This window comes from Drosophila hydei, unplaced genomic scaffold (genome assembly GCF_003285905.1).
Source record: "Drosophila hydei strain 15085-1641.00,03,60 unplaced genomic scaffold, DhydRS2 tig00008114-arrow-pilon, whole genome shotgun sequence".
Classification (NCBI taxonomy): Eukaryota; Metazoa; Arthropoda; class Insecta; order Diptera; family Drosophilidae; genus Drosophila; species Drosophila hydei.
The window spans coordinates 10,551,810-10,572,670 of record NW_022045827.1 but is presented as its reverse complement, the minus strand read 5'-3'; positions in this window follow the sequence as shown (position 1 = coordinate 10,572,670).

The following is a 20,861-nucleotide window of genomic DNA, read 5'->3' as shown; positions in this document are numbered from 1 at the left end:
CCAATAAAATCATCAGTTTACGACTCTGGCGAGGATGATGCGTGAGTGACGGAGTCATCGACGTCGCCGACATGGACGCACCTCCCAGCACTTAAGAGCGCCAAAAATAAGCCTGGCTCATCTTGGCGATTATCAGTATTGAATTTATACAGCATAAATCTCTTGGCAAGTGACAGGGCGACACAGACCCCGGATCAAATGGACATGCCTGCAAATATATGTATGTGTGTGTGTGTGTGTGTGTGTCTGTGTGTTCATCACAGACTCCACATGGCGCAGGTGACGCTGCAGCTGCAGCTGGAGCTGGAGTTGGAGCTCAGTCTGGCTCTCTAACTGTGGGCCATGCGTTGAATTCATTATAAATTGCGGTTTCAATTATTTGTCAAAATGTCCGTCTAGCTGGTGGGCCTCAATGGATGTGACATTGATGTTGACATTCACGTACAGCCAGGCAAAGCCCCCCGTAACCCTCCAGCCAGCTACAATTGCGACAATACAAATTAAATTGTTAATGGGCAATGAGTCATGTAGTCAGTCAGTCAGTCAGTTTGTCTGTCAGTCTGTCAGTCATGTCATCAACTAGACATGCGACAAGTCAGTGCGTTTTAGCCTTTATTTAATATGGCATTCATTGTTATATTCGCATTGATATTATGCAAATGACGCATTAGCCTGAGTAATTGCTGCACTGCAGCTTCCATTATGCCGGCCCAATTTACTGATCTCTTTATATTTGTTGCCGTGCATAAAATGTAAGCGCAATCTGCTCTGTTAGACACCTTTATGCGATTTAACTTAACTTACAAAAGACTTAGCTGCAGACTAAGCCGGCCGCATTTAATTGCCAACTTAACGATCCAATATGCATAAGCAAATACACACTTAAAAGACGCTTAAGCAAATACATGCACATGTTTAACGACAAAATTGTGGTGTTAATATTAGAAGTGATTTAATGGGAATAATTGAATATAATCAAATATATTTAGGAATTTTGTAGCTTGCATAGCAGAACAGCTTTCCATACAAAATCTTTGTTATATACTCAGCACACAATATAAATAATATAAAATGACCCATGTTAATTTTATATATAACAAATATTATATATATATATATCATATTATATGTGAAATAGAAGGTAAATCTCAGATAAAAATATTTGTAAATATTTTATTGATATCGAACACGTTTAAATTAACCAGAGAGGGTATCTGATAGTCAAGCATTCTCGTACAGAGCATTCTAAGCTAACAGATCTCACACTCATTCGTAGCAGAGTTTCTGAAGTTTCATAAAGTCAAATAAATAATAAAGGCGTCTGCATGCGTGAAAGTCAATTAGACTCGATCGAATTATTAAAGATATATGAGTATTTAAAAGTCTGATAGTGCAAGTCGAGTCGAGCACTGCGGGGGGTCAGGCGAGGCGTACAAGTACAAGTAGACGAAATAAAGTGCAGCAAGGACTTAGGACTGCCCCTCAGCTATAGCTAAAGCTAAAGCAGAAGCCGAAGCTGAAGCTCAAGCTGAAGGAATAGGAGAGTGCATGGCAGTACGTAGCTGTCAGTTTCAATCGTGTCTGCAGAACTTGTCACTCATTCAATAGTTTGAAAATTGCAAATGTCACTTACAACTCACACAAACACACACACACACACATGTGTGTGTGTATCTACAGCTGTGTGTAAACATTCTAGCCAAGGATGCGACTGAGACAATGTTGCTGGAGACGTTGCCAAAGGACAACAAAGTCTACCAAGAATGCCAGAGGATGACGCGCCAGCAGACGACGCTGTGAATTAAAACAAGGCCAGGAATAAAATAATAAAAGGACAAAAGACAAAAGCATAAGAAAACTTGTGCAATGTATGTGTATGTGGGTGGGACTGGATGGATATGTGTGTGGGTGTGGGTGTGCGTGTGTGGCTGTGGCTGTGAACGTGGATATTGACCCATTTAGTAGTTTGAGTAAGCTCGCTGAGCCAGTGCAATATTTTGTGGGCCACACGCTCAACCACCCAACCACACACAAACACACACACCCCTCACTCCCCCCCCCCACACACACACACACACACACGCATACATACCGAGTACAGCATGTACGCATCAAAATCAGACTTGTAATCCAAGTGCAAGTTGCGAATCCAAAAATCCATCCATCGGTTGCAGCAGCAGCAGCATCTTCTGGCAGCATCCTTCGCCTTGGCCAGGCGACATCCTTCGAGCTTGAGCTTGCAAGCCGTTGCGCAAGGAGCAAAACTCGCTGGGCTGATGTCACGTAGATAGACAGAGACATGCAACTGACAGACAGATGGAGAGACACTGTGACACGACACATTGACTGACAGCTGCAGGGGCCGAGCAGAGCTGAGTTGAGTCGAGGCGGACGGTGGGGACCAGGGGCCATAGGGCGGGGGCGTGGCAACTGGCAAGTGCAAAGGATTGCTGCAAGAAACGGCGTGTGCAAACAAACCGAAAGACAAAAGCAAATGACGAACGTTTTGTTGGTAATACCAAAGGACTGACAAGCCCAGAGCATAGCCAAGAAAGAGAGTGAGAAGGAGAAATCAGTAGAGAGAAAGAGAGCGCTGCCTGCACTTAGATGCATATTGAGAGCATCAGAGTGAGAACCAACTGGCGTTTGTGGAACTGCCTCCAAAGCAGAACAAAGTCGGCCAGGCAAGGCAGACTCTCAGGGCTAAACACACTAGAAGTCGATTAACTTCAAAGATTCATGGCAATATATTTAAAATTCTATATTAATTTGGTAATGTAATGAATGAGAGAGGCCTTTAAACTGTTTTAAAAATGTAGGTCGGCTTTAACTATAATAAAAGAAATCGTTGAGCTCATAAAAATTATTTTTTAAATCAAATTTTAATTCTCTCGAAGAGCGACATTTCTGAGATCAGTAGATCAGAATAATTTTAAAATATGAGCAGGGCATTAGTTCAAGGAAAGTTTGGTAAGGTAAGCATATGGCAACAAATTTTCAATTGAATTAGGTTTATTAATATCTTTAATTTAAGTTAAAAGATTATTTTCTGAGATAGACCAAAAGGCCAAATCTTCTAGATTTAGACTTCAAATACATAAAAATATTTTGAAATATGAAACCACTTTTATGTTTTCCTAAATATTCTTCTTCGTCTCGGGCTTGATATCATTTATAAATCGAGACTGACATTAATATGTCTGTTAACTTTAATTATTGCCAACAAAGTATTGTAAAGCTTTCCACGAACTGAAAAAGCGAAGTAAAAACATTAAAAAATTAATCGCAAGCGCAAATTGTTCGTTTTTTTTCTTTCATTTTTCTGTTTTATCTAGGGTAAAAAACAAATAAAGGACACTCATTACCGCACTTCCCTAGAAAAGCTGAACGCCGAACGGGGAGGTCAAGTGTGCCGTGTTGTCCTGGCGCTGATTTGTCCTTTTGACGAAACATTAGGCGGACAGGCGAACATGAGACACGACGAAGCAGCAGCAGCAGCAGCAACCAGCACAAAGTGTTTTTAATTTAATTTTTTTCACATTTAATTTTTTGCGTTCACAATTTTTTGAATGAAGTTGAAAATCATAAAACACACAACACAGCAGACGCCGGGCTGCTCCAGCTCCAGCTCCAGCTGCAGGCGGACGAGACGTGGCCGAGGCAACTGAAAAATAAATAAGAGTAATTAAATTTCGTAACAAACATGACGAGATAATGGACCGAAGCCATTAACAGTGCCCGGACCGTCAGTCAGGCCAAAGTCTGACCGCTGCAAGATGACGAGAAGAAGCTGTTGACGCCGTTGCTAGCTGCCGGGCGGCAGGACAACGGGACAACAGGACGACAGGACAACAGGATGAGCAGCTGACGCCAGTTACTGCACAACCCGTTCATATATCATGCCTCAGCGCTCGCCAGAAGCAGCTGCTTTAATGTCCTCGGCATTTTTCACATAACCTATGCCAAGATTCTCAGTTGTCCTTTGACAATCCCCTAGCAGAGGCAAATTTTTCTTGATTCAGCTGCTTCTTAGCGTCCATTCGCCATCTCGAGTTTCATAGAATTATTGAAGAATTGTGAGCTTGGGGGCTTGGCTAAAGGTTTTGGTTCGGTTTCGAGATTGATTGAAAGCTTGGCACTCGCGGGGTCAGGGGTCATAAACTGACAGATTGTAGATTGAGTATATATTATTATCGAAGTTATGATAACAGCAGATCCAAGTTTTGCTGGATGTTACAGCTAGACATGATCAAAGAACGTATGATAAGTCTTAATATGTTAAATAATTCAAGCTCTTTTCAGCTATGTCTTGAAGTCTGTCTGCGTTGAGTTGATTGTCCAATGGCGACTACAAGTGCGCAGAATGTGCTGCTCCATCAATTTTGACATGCAAGCTCGAACTTGTGGAGGATTTGTGAAGCAGAGCTGCCCGTCTATCCATCCATCGATAGCCAAGAGACAGCTGCACAAAATTGGCCAGCGGACCGGAGGGATGGGGCAGTGTAGAACCAATGAATGGGAATGCAATGCGCGGCATATGCAGCGACAGCTACAGCGACTTGGCCGTTGCCAGCGCCAAGGACATGGAGCAAGGCGCTCGACGATGGATTACGCTGCTTCCGTTGACCGAGCATTGAGTGGGGCAGAGCGTGTTTGAAGTTTGGAATTGGTAACTTGGGAACTTGGGGCTTGGGGCCTATACAGCGTCAGCGGCAGCGTCATCAAACTGACGTTGTCTGTGCGAGCTGTTTACTTGCGTTATCCTTTTGGCACTGACCGCTTTTGTTGTTTTGTTATTTTTCATGTCAGTCAAGAATTGGCAAGCAACGAGCAAAACAGGACATGGCCGATGAAATATGTTTCATATATATATAAAGAGAAAGAGACAGGGAGAGGGAGAGAGTCTAGCATCAGCCTGAACACCCAGTTGGAACACATTGCATCAATATTGAAACGTCAACATCAACTCGCCAGCGGCGAAATGGCGCTCAATGCATAGACAAAGGCCAGGATGGCGGGGATGGAGGATACAGAGGTGAGGACAAGGACAAGGACGACGACGACCCAAAAAGCTGATGAAGAGTTCAAATTTTTCTTTGTGTGATTTGACGAATGAGCTGTCATCTTGCATTGGAAATGCTCTCTTGGCCCACACACACATGGACACAGACGTATGCACAGCTGATGGCTTTCTTGTTTGTTCTTTTTCTCTATAAAAAGTTGCTGACCATTTCTTTTGATGGTTAGTTAAGGAGCATGTTGAAAAGCAGCAAAGGAACCTGCATTCATGGGCAGATAGATAGTTAGTTAGATGGTTGCTTTTTGTTTGCCTTTGGCGAACTTTGAAATTGCCAAAAACAGACGAGTTTAACGAGCCTAATGGAAAATCTTAAGAAATATTTAGTGTATATAAGGCCAAATATATAAATAAAATAGAAAAACATAAGTACATACATTCATATATAAATACATAGATTAACAGAGTCATACAAACATACATGCATATCATCATAAGCGCATGCTTCTAACTTGCCTAACCTGAGACCCTATGCTACATAGGACATAAAAATCTATAAGCATTTGAAATATATTTTATATACGAATAATATTTTCGATATTTACGATGTATATTGACTTTTATGGTAAATTAACTATAGGACTGATAATTAATTTCATAAACTAATATACTCTCTTTAAGAAATAAACAGTTGAAGCCTTAACGTTACCCAAAATTGGGTTTCGTACAATACACAAATATCTCCCAATTGCTTTGGGTAACCACACTTTAAGTTTAACATATTCATTTTATAAGTACGTCAGCTAGTCAAATCTAGCTCAAAACTGGAAGCTCAACCGAGTGCATCCTCTGTGTGAGCCCCCAACTGCAAGTGGAGCTGGCCAAAAACACATGGTAGAACGGTCAACGGCAACGGCAAGGGCAATGGCAACGCCAACGCCATTCATCGAAGCGTGGCTGGCCATCACTTGGCTCGTTTGCTCATCGTCAAGACAAATGGAGAATAAATAAATTACTTTCGGCCTTTTTGCAATTCCAAAACGTCACTGCATATTCTGGTCAAGCAGTCAGTCCAGTCCAGTCCAGTCCAGTCCAGTCGAGTCGAGTCGAGTTGAGGCCAGACCAATGGCCAGTTGCAGTTGCTTTTCTTGTGGCCTTGTTGTTGTCTACATGTGATTGCTGTTGCAGGCGACGCCTCCTCTGCTAAACTTTTAAAACGTCAATCAATTGTCCAAAGTTGTCGGAGTTGTCTGACATGTTTTAAATTAACTGACGAAGACGAGCCAACCTAAGCGATTTATGGCCCATACTCAAGATGGCGTCTCAACCAACCAAACTCCAGCTGAGCGTAGTCCATGTGTCAGGCCAGGCCATGAAAATGGCCAACACTTGATATAAATTGTCGTTGTACGAGTTTTCGAAATGTTCATCAAGCTTTTCACAATAAACTAAACAGTTTTAGCTGTTAATTTGTGAGGCTGACTTAACTGGGTAAAAGTGTCTTCAGGGCTACCCGAGGGTATTTTTGATGTCTTATAAGTTAACCTCAATATGGTTGACAGATAAAATTTATTATACATTTTTTTAATATAAAAATAATATAATATACATATATATTATAAAGTGTAACTAAAATAGACCAAGTTTCCTAATTTTTAGACCTCGTTTCTATTTACGTTTCCACCATTGTTTGCTTATTTGTTTCTTTTTTTTTTTGTTTAGCCCCATCACTTAATGGATAGCTGTTATCGTTGTGTCAAGCATTATCAAAATCGGTCTGCAATTGGACCAGCAATCGTTTGCATTGTCAATATAGAGACAAGCAACAACGACAGGATGTGTTTTTGCATATCGAGCGAATAATTTGCGGGGCTCTTGTGTGTGTGTGCGTGTGTATCTGTGCTTCAAAACAATGCATATATAAATTATAATATAATAATAATTACTGTCAAACAATAGAAAATTAATTGCGAAACAATCAACGTTTCATTAAAACAAAATGGATTTGACATAATTCAAATGCAGAAGTGCATAAGTGCTGTCCACCTTTCCACTTTGTCCCCTCTCTTTACTCCCCGTATCCCACCTGGCTCTGGCTGTGGCTGTTGCTCTGGGATTCCGGATTGACCTGCCGACGCGTTGGCCATCCAATTGTTACGTTGAATCATTCATTTGGAAAATATTTAATTAATTTTTGCCAATAATGGGCTGGGCGGCGCGACAAAAAAAATAACCACGCTCGATCCACACACACAGAGAACCGCAATTACGACATCCCAATGAAACTCCCTGCTCGGCCGTGGCTGACTTTTGGCCATGTGATATATTAATGCCAGTCTAATGATGCCGTCCAACTTGTCACTCATTTAACGGTCCCAGATTAATATACAAATACATTTTACTCCTCGAGCCAATTTGCTTATTTATGTTTTTAATAAAGTTATTTTTATATTATAGATTCTATACATATAAAGAATATGTACTTTTATGATTAGCTACTTTCATATTTATTTATATAAAATTATTTAAAAATTTTTATATTCGAAAATGTGCTTTTATATGGATCTCTAAGCGGGTTCCCTTGTCTCTTTCCTTTCACTTTAGTCTATTTAGTGGCCTTACAGTCATGTTTGATTAAATGACTCTACTGGCTGGCTCTGACTGACCTAGTTAAGTCATTATTAAAACTTGTTCAGTATATTTCCATTCTTAATGACCTCTATTCACATATTTTGGTCTCATTTCACTTTTAATGTACTAGCATAGACTAGTTGGTATCGCATGCTGCTTTCACTTAAAATATATTTACTGCAACTTAAACTGAAGGATATACGAAATAAATTCCATTGGTGTAAACGAAAGCTGAAGGACAACATCAAGCGGACTTCTGACCGATGAGCACTCAGTTCAGTTCAGTTCAGGACGTTCTGTTGGAGTTGCTGGACGCCCAAGTGCAGCTGTATTATCCCCGCTGAGCAGTGTAAATGACTGCAAAATGTGAAAATAATAAAGGACTAAACACTAAAATTTACAACTAAAGACAGAGACAGAGACGATAGAGAAGAGCCAAGACACCCACACACAGACACACAACGAATGCAGCAGCAAAGGACATTCTCCGGACAGAGTAGAGTAGGAGTTGGCCATCCGGGTGAGCTGACTGCTGCAATTAGATGGCCAGTTGAATAGACAGTTTGGACAGTTGGCAGCGTTTGTGCCAGATGGATAGATAGATGGATGGATGGATGACCGTTTGGATGGATGGGTTGATAGCTAGACAAGTAATTGCAATGTACGAAAACAGTTTGATTTGCTCGAGACATACCTAAGTTGCTGTCTGATTGACAGTGAGTCAGTGAAAGAATACAAAGCAAGCCAAAATCGCTTTGCTATTGCAAATCTGAGCAGCTCAAGCAGACAGTGTAGCTCTCTTATTCTTGTTTAATTGTCAGCCAAACAGCAGTCAATACCTATAAGTGAAATACACCAAGAGAACTTCAGACAGCCTGAGCAGATGGAGAGACAAATGGACCAACCCAATCCAATCCAATTAAATGCATTTGCATGCCTGTCGGTGTCATCAGGCGTACTAAAAATCTAAAATAATACTCAAAATGTCAACTATTTTGTGAAGTAAAAAGATTTCTACACATTTTGGAGGAACTACATGGAGTACCTAGCATTGAGTACGACGAGTTGTGTTCACTTGAGAATCACAAATGAAATAAAATATTTTATGTACATGACAAAAAAGTTTGTTAGTTGTCAACCGCCAGACGTTTTTTGCTCATTTCACTTGCCTCCCATTGATGAACATCCTATGTCCTAACACAAAATGAACTTCCTTTACATCAGTATCTGCTGCTGCTGCTGCTGCTGCTCCTCTACTCTCTCTTGGCTCAAAGGCGAAATGAAAATCTAAAGTCTTCTATATGCCGGTTCATCATTTGCTTGTCTTACCCTGTCGCCGTGTGGGTGGTGCGTGCTGGAGAGCGACGAAGGACGAAGGACGAAGTATGAAGAATGAGACCGAGGATGAGACGAGATGAGGCTGTGTCTGCTGTCATTTGTCCAAACTGCATCCGCCAACGGGTTGACGGCATGCGAGCGGGCTGAGGCTCTTCCACATGTACGTTGAGGATGCTTCGAGTTTTGTTATTGGCAGTTTTTGTAGCTAAAAATCTCGAAATACTTTTGACATACAAGTATGTACGTGTTTGTTTAGTTAGCACTGAGTCTGTGAGTGCATGTGTCTATAGCCAGTATTGCCATCTTAGTGTTGTGAGTATTTGTGAAAACTGAACATTGTCGGCTGTCTTGCCGACTGTCACTCAGTCGAAGTCTTTCTGCAAATGTTCATTTGTGCAAGTGTCTCTCAGGCTCAGTCACAAGTCCGATCGTAAAATGTCAGTGGCCTTTTTCCAATAACACATACACTTGGAAAATAAATGTTTATAGACTAATATATATATATATAAAAGAAGAGAACCATATCCATTAAATGAATTGTTCTTATTCTGATAAAACTCAGCAGCGAAGTCACTTTACGATATTCAATGCAATGCCACTTTAAAGGCAATGCTGAGATGATGTGATGGAGCACAGACTGAAGAAGTATGAGAGAGAAACAGAAAAGGATAGACAGATATATTTGTAGAAAGAGGGAGGGGGAGAGTGAGATCGATAGAGGCAGACTGAGATAGATGGAGATCAACGTTGACGGGCAGGGAGCGAAAATAAGTAAAAAAGATATAGGGATTGAGACGGAGGGAGAGATAGAAAGGGAGGAGTAGATGTTGAGCAAGAGAGACAGTGATAGAGAGAGCGAGAAAGAGAGATTTACATAGAGAGAGCGAGAAAGAGAGACTTACATAGACCGACAGGGAGAGGATGCGAGATCGACAGACAGGGACCGATAGAGTGAGACACACACAGAGAGAAAGAGACTGAGATCGAGTAGGAGATATATATAAATAGACACATATATAAATAGATAATAATAGTAAATATATAGAGGATTAGTAAAAAGTATAGATAAAGAGGTTAGAAACGGATACACTCCATACTCATTTACTTATATATAAGATAAAGACATATTTACTTTCCAAATATGGAAAAAACTTACAGAACAAAATAAAACTGTTCGATTCCCATTTTGGACATTTTATTTCTCTTAAGTGTCAGCGTAGGTTTTTAAGATTATAATAACATTATATATATTATACTCCAGCATAATGAATAATATCATAATTATTATGTGAGCGCTCGTAAAGCCGCCTGAGAGATTTGTGACACTCAGCGTCAGCAGATGACAGTTGGCAAGCCACCAAAAAATGGGATTTGATGTGTCACTCCTGCTCAGTCTCTCACCCACTCTCTCTGTCTCACTTTATTTCTCTCTCTCTATCTCTCTTACTCTCCCCTCTCCACTCATCAGTTTTCCTCATCCAGCGTGCCGTGACACTGTCGTCCTCATCTACGTTAACGTATTCTTTTGGTCAGTTGGCAAATGACGTTGACATGCCGTGTGATTTTGATGTGCAAAGTTTCGCGCTGGCTGACCGCCAGGGGGCGCTGTTGTTCAGCACGGCGAGTTCTTGAGGCCAGACAGGACGAACCTTTCGAACAGACGCGCGTATGACATTTTTCACTTAAGCTGACAGTTATGTACAGCAAACACCCAATGGCTCCCCCTACCTAAGTGGGGTCGCTCGCTCAACTGTCATGCATGGCATGCCGTTTACCGTTTACCGTTTACCGTTATTAAAAAATTACATACTTACGGCAAAAGAAAGGAAAAAATGAAAAGCGAAAGAAAAATAAATTCAAAAGTTTCACATGCAGCCGAGTTGTCCTTGATGAGGGAAGGGCGTCGGGCTGGAGCTAGAGTTTGAGCCATTTGGGGAATGTTGTGACGCTTGACACGTCACAAGTTTATAGTGGCTTTTGACAGCTCGGACACACTTCGCCGTACTGAAAGTTCAGTGTGCTTCCCCCTCAGAATTGATGGACACTTTTTACAGCTTGGCGCATATTCCACAGATCTAGCAACTAGACTCGGACCCAGCGGCCATCTCCTGTCTTGGGAGCTTTTTTCTACATATTTCAGCTTGAGTTTTTTTTTATGTTTTTGTTATTTTTTACATGCTTTTCCTCTTCTCAGCTCGTCAATTGAGTCATCGGGCATTTTTATACAAAATTTCTCTAGTTTAGAAAACTTCACTGCGAACAGCTTCCGTTCAGACAGACGTCAAACTTCGTTGCAGCCAGCTCGATGCCCACAAGTCTGCCCCTCCGTTCTATCGGCCGAGTGCTCTCTCCCTCTCTCTCTGTCTCTCTCTTTTCTGACCATCATCGTCTCTGCTTTGGTCGTAACACTTTTGGCCTTTTTGTGCTGATGATGATTTTGTGGTCACTCCTGTTAATCCTTAGAGACGTGTGTCGAACATGAATTTCGTTCGCAGCGCATATAAATAATAATTTCTGGCACATGGCCGACGTAGGTGTATGTGTGTGTTGGTGTGTGGGCTGGTGTGTGCTTCGGACCCTGTCCAGCCATATTGCCGCAGACAGCTTGTCGATCTTTATAATGTTGTAATTGAAAACTTTTCCACCGAAAACATTTCTTTTAAAATATTTCATACTTTTGATATGTCAACCTGCTTGAAAGCCCACACCGAACCCCCAAAACACCCCAACAGCAGCCCCATCTAGCCAGGCGAGTGGACATGTCTTAAATTGGTGCGGGCCAAATTTAGTCATAAAGTTTGTTATGCAGGCAGGCAACACAAAAGAATTGAGATAGATAGAAAAAGCAGAAAAAGAGCAAGATAGAGACACAGAGAGTGAGAGGGAAAGGTAATTGAGCTGAGCTACAAGAGTTTGATTGAAAACACTTCATATTTGCTAATATTAATTGCTTTCTATATTGTTATTAGAATGTATGTATAGAAGATCAACTATTTTAGACATAACATCATAATTATAAAAAAACAAAAGAAATTATATTTTCAAACAGTATTTAATATATTTAATATTTAATAAATATTTAATATATATTTATTTACTCTGAAATAATTTTGGGGCTCACTGTTTCTGTCTATCTCTCCACCACTAACATTTTAAATAATTTCTGTAATTAACTTAATTTTGATGTTCACTTTAAGTTTTCACTTTAGTTATTGTATCTTAAATATTTTTTAACTTCTTACATTATCTCTTCTTTGCTGCAGTGAATAAAGAATGATAATTGAAAAAAAAAAAAACAGTAAAAGAAAATAACATCAGCATCAAAGTGTTAAGAGCGGGACACAGCATTCAAATATTCTAGCAGCAGCATCGCTGTCGGAGTTCAGGCGTTTTGGGGCCTTGGGCTTGGATCGTGGTCAGCAGCCGTAGTCCCTCTTGTGGGCAGTAGTTGCCTCGTCTGTCTGTGCTAAATAATGATGGAAACTTAAACGCCGCATGAATGAAGCGAGGGCAAGTGTCCAGCTGACAGGGCAACTTTAAGTGAATGTCCTGCATTTTATTTTTTTTGTCCTTGGAGAATATGTGAAAGTTGAAATGTTGCTGGAATTAAACTTACAAAAAACTGAAAAAAAAAAACAAAAATAAAATATATAGAAAACACACACACACACGGCTAGCAAGCAGCAAAAATAAATATAAGTTAAATAGTTCTTAAGTTTTTTGACGTTCTGTTCGTTGAACCTGTCAATTTGCTGCCTTCACGAGTTGCCCCATGTGAGTGGGGCCAGTGTGTATGTGTGTACGTGTGTGTGGCAACACTGGACAACCTTCACATGGTGGAGACTGACTGTCCTTAGAAACAATTTCAACTGAGGAACACAAGTGAAATTTGAAATTTTTAATAATGTTACAAAGATTCAAATTTCGCATATTATGAAATTATGTTTCAATTATGTTTATGTTTTATAAAAAATATATACCTTGAATTTATATATATTAATATATATCTATAACGTTATTATATTTAATTATTATAAATTTTTCTCATATACTAAAATTTTTTCGAAATTGTCCTGCAATACATATATATACATATATATATTTCTGACTTTTTTGAATCAAGTTTTTTAGTCTACCTATATACTCTATAATATATCGTTTCGTAAATTGTATTCATATTACAGTATTCCATACTCTCTTCATTATCCCATTCAGTCACGATATTTCTTGTTTTGGCTCTTACGATCACGTCAGTTGGTGCAGCTCTGTTTTGCTATTTTCTATATGTTGGGCTTGCGTGTTTTGGTTTAAATCAACCCGCTCGTTGGCCTCTGCACGTGCCACCGCATTGTGCTGCGGGCGTCTGTCCAGTTGTCCTGATGGCAGCGCTGGCGCTGCTGTTGCTTGTCCAATGTCCTTATTAAAGTCCTGACGGTCCTGCCTCAACTTGTGCTCGTCGTCGTGCTTCTTGTTGTTGTTGTTGGCAATGTCACTCCTGCTGTTGATGCTGCTGCCGACGTACTCGTTGCTGTTGTTGTTGCTGCTGCTGTAGCCCACTTATCATCCCCGGTGACACTTTATAATTTCTTTACTTTTAGTGATGTCACTATTTATTTCATTTTTCCATCAAAACTTTTAAGTTTTACAATAAATTTTCAGAGGAAATACAAATAGAGTGTCCAGCACACACACACATAGAGAGAGAGAGAGAGATAGAGAGAGAGAGAAGCATACGTGAAGGGGGGCCATGTCTGAGGGACACTTTGAGAGCAATGCAGCTGCTGGGCATTGGGCAGTGAGCGGTGCGCGGTGCGCGGTGGGCGTTGGTTGGAGGTAGATGGTCATTGGACTTCCACTTTTGTAAGTGACGTCCATGTCACTGTCAGAGAGAGCTGCCTCATTCTCACGGACAACCCTTTATCCAATTTTTTTCGCTTTTTTTCATTTCAGCTTGCAGCAACTTGACATGAAATAATTCTCTGTATATTACGTTTTTTTTTCTACTTTCGGTTGCGCTTGAACAGATGTATTTAAAAGTTATTGTATTAGCTTTTGTTTATCATATTGAAGACTGGGAAAAAAGTTAAATATTCTTTATGCTAGTTAATATTTGTAGTATGAAATAATTATTGTTAAAGAAATATAAATAAAATATTGAATTCTTAAATAAATTCTTCTTATTCTTAAAAGACTTAAGATTCTTTATTGAGATTTTATAAGGTTGAATGCTTGTATGATGGCACATGAGTATTAATGAATTAATCCATTAATTGTTATCAGAATCAAAAAACCGTAGCCTTAACACTTAACAAATTAAAGTAGATAAACTCGATCATTAATATGTCTTAGAAAGCAGACTTCCTTGCTCTCTGTCTGTAGCTCCTTGCAGATAAAACGAAACTAAAAAGAACCATTAAAACACAACTGCAAAAACATGTTTTGGTATTTAAAATTTTTGTTAATGTTTTCCTTTTGATAAATGACCCAGTTTGGCACTGTAAAGTGTTAATATGCCAGGCTCAATAGGGCAACGGGTAACAGATCCCCTGCAGCTGATTGCATAAATTTTGCATTTACCTCAACTTGCAGTGTCCAGATGTGGCAGAAATGTGAACTCAGCTGGTACTTTGGCTCATCTCATTATTACTTTAATATGCAATATATGCAGCTGGGGCTGGGAAGATGAGCTAGAAGCGAGCAGGAGTCTATGAGTGGGGCCATGTGCATATAAAACTTTTAAAGAACTCACATTATGTGCCCGATACCAAAACATTTTGCACTTGATGGTTGCCTCGCTGCCTGGATGTCTGATGGCTGCTGGCACAGCTCCCTCTTCTGTGCTCCTCGTGCTGTCCAGGATGCCGTTGCTGCTGCTGCTGCTCAGTGTCCACATGACTTTGTTTGAAGTAACTTTTGCTGGCATCAAGTAAACAATTTACGACAACGCTGATGATGACGTCGACTGGGCGCTGATGATGATGCCAAAGTATGGGGCAGCAACAGCAACAGCAGCAGCAGCAGCCTGCGCCAAGACTCAGCTGAGCTTTGCTGTGTCCGCTGCACTTAACGCCGGCAACTGGCAAACACTTTCCATGCTCGGTCGGTCAACGCTTTTGTCTGTTGCATTGGAAACTATTTGAGATCCTGCGGCGCTTTGTGCAAAAGCGGATTCGTTTCAACGCCCTCGCCAGTCCCCGTGGGCGTTCAGTAAGCATAAAAGTCAAATGCACTCTGCGACTCCTGCTCCCACTGCTGTTGATGCTGAGGGAATCATTTTTCAACACTTCATGCATTGCCGACATAATGAAGTGGCCGCCATTCCCCAGTCCCCCATCCAGTCTGCATTTAGCCAGAATATCCCTTTACGCGCATTTGTTTTTCTCATCATTTGCTCTTCTGTTTCTTTGTCGTCTTTTATTATTTCACTTGGCGTTTGCTTTTTATTTTCCGCTGTATTTTTATTCCTCCGTCATCCGTTCGCTGCGTTGGCGGCCGTCAGAGGCGATGGATCATTGCGGTCGGCCGAGCAGCCGCCTCTGCTGGCCGGGTTATGTCCTGCTCCATTTGTCCGGAGTAATGAAGAGTCAGAGTCCTAACCCTGGCAGCAAACAGCTGAAGCTGAAGCTGAAGTTGAAACTACACCAGCAGCAGCAGCAGGAGCAGCTCATTGAAAATGGCATTTGCTCTCGGGCTTTTCAAGCTGTTTCTTCTCAGTCTCTGTCTCTGCCTCTGTCCTTTTCTCTTTCTCTGCTTCTGTTTTTTGGCTGCTGGCACAATTTTTACATCTGTTTTGTATTTATTTAGGTTAATCCTTTGGTTTTGCATCCTTTTCTGGCCAGCAAATCCTTCTTTATTTCAATATTTGTGCGCCGTCTTTGTGCACTTTTATGAGTGGACTTTGCTGTTGAAGTCCTTGAGCCTTTGTGCAATGCATAACTCATAGCTTGAATCCATTACATTAGTACACATTACCCAATCATATCAGAGCCAAAACCCCTCAAGCTCCCGCCCCAGCCCAACTAACTTATGAATACGCACAAAAAGCTAAGCGATTTTTTCTTAAAAGAATATTATCTTGGCCATGAAATGGACTTTGGCCATAAATAGATAAGAATACATGATTCTTATATCAATAAGAAAAGTCCAAGAATCCTGACACTTTTACAATAATTAAGTAGATCTCCTTTGTCTTTAGTCTATTGTTCTTCAGTAAAGAGGCCGTGGGTTCTGTTTCAAAATTCATGGATTATCAATTATTCTGAATGTGAGCAACAAATTGTCTCTGTTCACATGTTGGAGCTATAGCTTATCTAAAGCACAACATTCAATTGTTAGGTATGAGTCGAATGTTAATATTAATTGTACATTGGTTTCAGAAAGGAAAAGCTCATCTAAAGGCCTGTAAGTGTCGTAAATTAACTATCAAATGGCACACAGAATGCCTGAGGCAATATACTTGAGCAGTTGTTGTTGGCGGCACAACAAGGAGGCGCCACAAGAGCCACGAAACCCATTGGCAGTTATCTGCCAGGCAATGCGAAATAAATGGCTACATGGATGCAGTTACAGATCCATTGCACAAGATTGAAGAGACACTCACACAAACACAAACACACACACACACAGCCGTCGAGCAGTCGAGCAGTCGCGCAGTCGAGGTGCGGCAACGTGTCGCGAATTATGAGTGCCCCACACACTCGCACACAGCCGACTCGTTTATCGCCCATTCGCGCATAGTTGGCAACACTTAATAATTGAAAAGGAAGCAACGATCCGCCAGTTCGCATCGCTGCTTCCAGGCCGCGACGCGTCGCTTCGTCTCTTTGGTGTCGCCTCCGCTTGTTGCGCGTTGCGCACAGTTTGTCTAGTCGACGCCGCCGCCAGTCGCCTGTCCAAATGTTTGTCGATAAATTTTGCGGACAATCGCGATCAGTCGTTCGACCTGTAAAGACGTGAATTCGAACAGCCTTCGCTTAAGCTCTACTGCTGCAGAGTTCTAAAAATAGAACTTTGCGGTGCATTCTTCAACGCAACAGCAACAAAAACCGCACACGCAGCGTTTTCTTATCGCTTGCTTCCGCGTAACTCAATTGCTTTAATTGTAATTTACGAAATTTCGTCGCTTGGCGCGAGTGCGCCTGCACTCAAAAGCACAATCCGCGATGACATCTAATGTCAATGACCGCGCTACAGCTGTAAAGGTAAATGCAGAAATGCAAGCCCAGCTTAACGTTGTGATGGCAAATAGGCAAGCCTCCATCATGCCAATAAACTCAAAAATAGATATCGCCTCCGTGCAAGGCATCACTAACAACAAAAACACGAAACGTAAACAGCCAAATTCACCAAAAACCATCAAGAAAAGGCTCATCTTCGACGAACCAAGCACCAGCAATGCAGCATTAATATCAGAAAATCGATTTTCACTGCTCGTAGAAGAAGATGAAGACTACAGCGAATCACCTGTAGCTCCAGAAGCCCCAGTATTGACCGACCAGCAAACTACACCGAAACCTCGTCCGCCCCCCATATGGTGTCCAAACATCAAGTCTGTGGCCCTACTTCAACAGATAATAGATAAAGTAATTGATGCTAAATCATACGTAATTAAGCCAAAGAAGAATAACATAGGTGTATTAACCCAATGCAGTGAGGACTATCGCAGAGTTATAGACCACTTTACTAAGCTGGAATTGGAGTTCCACTGCTACCAGCTTAAGGAGGACAAACCATATAGAGTCGTGTTCAAAGGGCTTCACTCCAGCACTGATACAACACTAATTAAAAAGGAATTGGAAACCAAAGGCCACACAATTACAAATGTGCACAACCCACTGAGCCGTATGGACAAAACACCGCTAAATATATTTTTTGTTGACGTGGCTCAGGCCCCCAACAACAAAGAAATTTTGGACATTCGAGTTGTCTGCAGGCAACGCTGCACAGTGGAACTGCCAAGAAGATACAACGACCTGACACAATGCCATCGCTGTCAAGAATTTGGACACACACAACGCTACTGCCACAAAGCTCCCAGGTGTGTGCGTTGCGCCGGGAAACACGCATCCAAAGACTGCACCCGCGAAAAGGACCAGGCACCAACTTGTGTGCACTGTGAGTTACAGCACCCAGCCAACTATAAGGGCTGCCAAGTATACAAGCGGTTGCGCAAATTGCAATCCCCAGCACAAAAAAGGAGTCCCACACAAACACCGTCTACGGGTCCGAGTACTGCTTCCGAAATTACAAGGCCCCGGAGCATTACCCAAGCCACGAGCTTTGCAACGCCTATTAGTGGTGTTTCTTACGCACAGGCCGCTAGAGGTGGACCGTCAAATAAGAATACCACAAGTGACACTTTGTTCACTGAAATGCTTCAGCAACAACAACGTCAGTTTGACGCAATTAATGCCGAGCTCAAAGCGATGCGAGAAGTACAATCCCAACAAGCAACCATGCTAAACAGTTTAATGGCCATCATAACCAAGCTTGCCTACAAATAATGGCTTTACGTGTGGGTATCTGGAACGCCAATGGCCTGAGAAACAAGACTCAGGAACTGGCTGCGTTTCTCTCACAAGAAAACATAGATATAATGTTAATAACAGAAACTCATGAGTGCCCCACTACACAAATTTTCGGATACGAACACTATCAGGCTCATGGTGAAGGAGCAAACTGCTTTGGTGGATCCTCAATCCTCATACGAGCAACAATACCGCATACACCTTTACTGTCAATTTGCAACGCAACAATGCAGGTCTCAGCCATCACCCTGCCTACGTCTATTGGAGCGATCGAAGTTGCGTCAATTTATCTTCCGCCAAACACTGGTCTGTGTGATCATCACATGGAACAGGTTCTAGGCCAAAGGTTGAATAAGACCCTCATCGGCGGCGACTGGAATGGATGGCACCCATTTTGGGGAAGCAATAGTGCGAATCGTCGCGGAGAAGTCATATTTGAGGCGATTCAAAACTTACAATTCAGCATATTGGCGACTGGAGCCCCCACCCGTTACCCAATTAATGGACACAGGCCCTCGGCAATCGACTTCGCTGTCTACAAAGGCATCTGTGACCGGCAATTGACCATTGAAGAATCCTTGGACCTATCCTCTGACCACCTGCCACTAATAGTCACAATCCACGCGCAGCCACAGCCCTTGCCCATTAGGAAACAACTACTGCCAGCAGGATCAGATTTAGGAGTCTTTAGGCGCGAGCTCCATTACTCTTTGCACATAGAAATGGAACTTAACACTCCTGAAGACGTGGACTACGCAGCAAACAAACTGCAGGAAGAAATAGTCAAAGCTGCGCACCAAGCCGCCCCACCATCTTGCCAAACAAGACAACAGTCTCCGTACAACATCCCCCTCACCTTGGAGGCCCAACACCTACTAATACACAAAAGATGGGCCAGGAGACGCTGGTTAAGATTACGCACGCCTGATGCCAAATCCACGTACAACGAAGCCACGAGGCATCTTAAAGCTGCTCTCGCCCTGCTTCAAAAGAGGTGTATCAGCGATGCGCTGGTACGAGCTGAATCGCCCACTGACGCAGAGTTTCAATTATGGAAATTTACAAGAAAGCTCAAACGGCAGCCAATACGTCGACATCCCATTCGGAGCATTTCTGGTTCCTGGCACATTGGTGACGAAGCTCAAGCTGAGGCTTTTGCAAACCACCTTCAAGACCAATTCACGCCGGTGATTACCGCAGAGGCCTCAGAAATCGAAGCAACAGAAGACATCGTTCTCTCGCCCCTCCCAGCTGAAGACCAGATAACTGGATGTACAAAAGAAGAGGTTCTTGAACACATCAGAAGAGTGAAGGCAAAAAAATCCCCTGGATATGATCTAATAAACGGCAGAGTCCTTAGAGCACTGCCTGACTCCACCATAGACTACATAACTATGGTGTACAACGCCATGCTCCGCATCCGGCACTTTCCAGCCTGCTGGAAGCGCGCCGTGATTGTGATGATTCCTAAGCCTGGCAAACCCGTGGGAGAAATTGAGTCGTACAGACCAATTAGCCTGTTGCCAGTACTCTCCAAAATATTCGAAAGAATATTTCTGGAACGAGTACTGACACATCTGGGACGCCAGGAGGCCATTCCAAACCATCAGTTTGGCTTCAGGAGACAGCATGGAACACCGGAACAGGTTCACAGAGTTGTGCACCATATCCTTGGAGCCTTTGAAGAAAAGATGTACTGCTCTGCCGTCTTTTTAGACATCAAACAGGCGTTTGATCGAGTTTGGCACCTGGGACTGCTGCAGAAAGTGAGGACCACCCTTCCAGCCCCATTTTTCGCGTTGCTATCCTCATACCTTATTGGAAGAACCTTCCAAGTGTCAAGGGGGCAAGCAGTATCCTTGACTAGACCAATTATGGCTGGAGTACCACAGGGTAGTGTTCTAGGCCCAACACTTTATACTTTATTCACAGGAGATATGCCAACTCCCGAGCCAAATATAGGAAGTACAGATGCAGTACTCATAGCGACCTATGCAGATGACACCGCCATCTTATCACGTCACGTATCTGCGCAAGAAGCTTCAGACTCACTACAAAAATATCTGGACTCTTTCGGACGCTGGGCAAAACGGTGGTGTATCACCATTAATGCACAAAAGTCTGTACATACTACCTTCGCCACTAGAAGAGGAGATTGCCCAAGCGTTGCATTGGGGCCCACTATTCCCAAAGCCTCAAAAGTAAAGTACCTTGGTATCACTCTTGACAGAAGGCTGACTTTTAAAGCGCACATAAGTCAAGTAACCTCAAAATGCAAAAGCAAGCTAAAAACCCTCGACTGGATGCTGAGAGCTTCAAGCAAGTTGTCTTACAGCAGCAAGGCCGCC